At 41.0% G+C, this 1902-nt stretch overlaps 1 pseudogene; it reads left to right on the forward strand.

Moving 5' to 3' along the window:
• The first annotated feature begins 277 nt into the window (after positions 1 to 277).
• Positions 278 to 397, forward strand: LOC136650722 (5S ribosomal RNA; annotated as a pseudogene).
• Positions 398 to 1902: the final 1505 nt, after the last annotated feature.

Consider the following 1902-nt stretch of genomic DNA (forward strand, 5'->3'; position numbering starts at 1 on the left):
GATATGAGAGTAAAGAAGATGTGTTCATGTTCTTAAGAAAAGACTAGTATACACTATATACTAGTATACACTAGTATACATTACACTGGCCACAGTTATAGTCCAGAACATATTGCAAATATTGGGTCCTCGTAAGTAGTTTTAGTTAGGGTTGCCAGTCATGAAAAACATTAATGGATTGTTTATGTTCTTGTTCTTCTGTCCATTAGAAGCAAAAATACAATTATGTATGCAGCTGGACAGTTGTTTTTTTCAAAAATACAAAATTGATTAAAAGACAAGCAGCAACTGTTACCCTGCACATGCCCGATTTCGTCTGATCTCGGAAGCTAAGCAGGGTCAGGCCTGGTTAGTACTTGGATGGGAGACCGACTGGGAATACCGGGTGCTGTAGGCTTATACCATAGTCTTTCGAGACTGAAGGTTGCCAACCAGTTTGACAATGATACGTTCCATGGCAAATGTGAGCCACAGCTTCTTATACTTCAGATCTGGGGTGCGTGTTGGAAAAGACTCAACACAAAACTCTTGTGCATTTTTGCACAAGAAATACTGAGTTTTATGAACCCAAATAAGCTTTCCAAAATACATGTGACCAGTACTGCACTGCATTCCTTTTGAGCACATATGAAATACAAACAGAACTACATTTGGAGTCTTTAGATTTGGACAGAACTGTTGGCTGTTGAGGTTGTTGCCCAAATGAAGCCTCCTTAGCTTCTTCCCACAATGATCCTGTGTTATAAGTTGCCCAACCCCATAGCCTACAAGGCGTTTTTGTCCCATGCTGGCAACAGGCCCTCACAGTCTTGAATTTTCCATCTCTCATATAATTTCCCCCTGTTCACCCTTCCTTCCTTATCAATCTTCCCCATCTCTCTCATTTCTCTTTTTCCTCCCCCTCCACATTCTTCATTTCCTTGACAACTGTTGCCAAGAGCTACCCTCTCTCTCTTGGCATCTCCAAGATTCCACCATGCAGGAGGGCATTTCTGCACCTGCTGCACAAGTACAATAATAAGTCCTCAATAATAAGTCAACATGGAAAGTCTTTCCTGATGGGAGGAAGTTTTCAAAACACTGATACAAGAAAGTTGTAGTGTTGAAACATTACAAAGAAACTCAGGGCTTGAACATCAAGACAATCACTAGCAGCAGTCTCCCAAAGCTTATCTGTCACAGTCTCCACACTGGTCCCTAAAGATTCCCTCACTGAGGAAGCAGAGAGAAGACTTAGGTTGCTCTGAATAAGCGGCTGAAGAGTCCATGAAAGTTAATTTAAATTCCACCAAAGCCTCAAATGTTGATTAGATCCAAGCCTCAGCCCTGATGGACTTAAAACCACAGCACTGTTATTGATGAATGTCACATTTCAGATATGTTGCCAAGGAAACTGTTATATGCTGTGGCTGACATGTCTATGGAACTTGAGAAAAGGGGACCTCTCCAGGGCAATGTCTGGGCACATAATCTTTATTATCACAGCAAGCAAAAGCAAAGAAAGCAATTGTGCCATATGTCCTTTCTGTGCTTAAGTATTTCCTTACATCCTTGCTAGAAATCTGATCTTATTAAGCTGACAGGCCAGCCACAAAGTATCTGTCCTCTCCTTCTTAAAAAAATAACTATAATGAGGGCTTAGCAGATCTCTCCTATATATCTGGCAAACAGCACTAGCTAGCTCCTTATCTGTCCATCACACTGTGCAAAAACTATGATGGGGATGCATTATCAGAAAATTCTAAAATAAAATCGACAAAAAAAGATGGAAAAAACAGGGAAGGCCCATAGAAGTACCTGACCGGCCATTGCTGGAAGCAGAACAGTGAACTACATGGACCAGTGTCTGATTCAGCAGGCTTTTTCTTATATTCTTATCTCACCATAGTGTGATAACTATAC

This window comes from Tiliqua scincoides, chromosome 4 (genome assembly GCF_035046505.1).
Source record: "Tiliqua scincoides isolate rTilSci1 chromosome 4, rTilSci1.hap2, whole genome shotgun sequence".
NCBI classification, from domain to species: Eukaryota; Metazoa; Chordata; class Lepidosauria; order Squamata; family Scincidae; genus Tiliqua; species Tiliqua scincoides.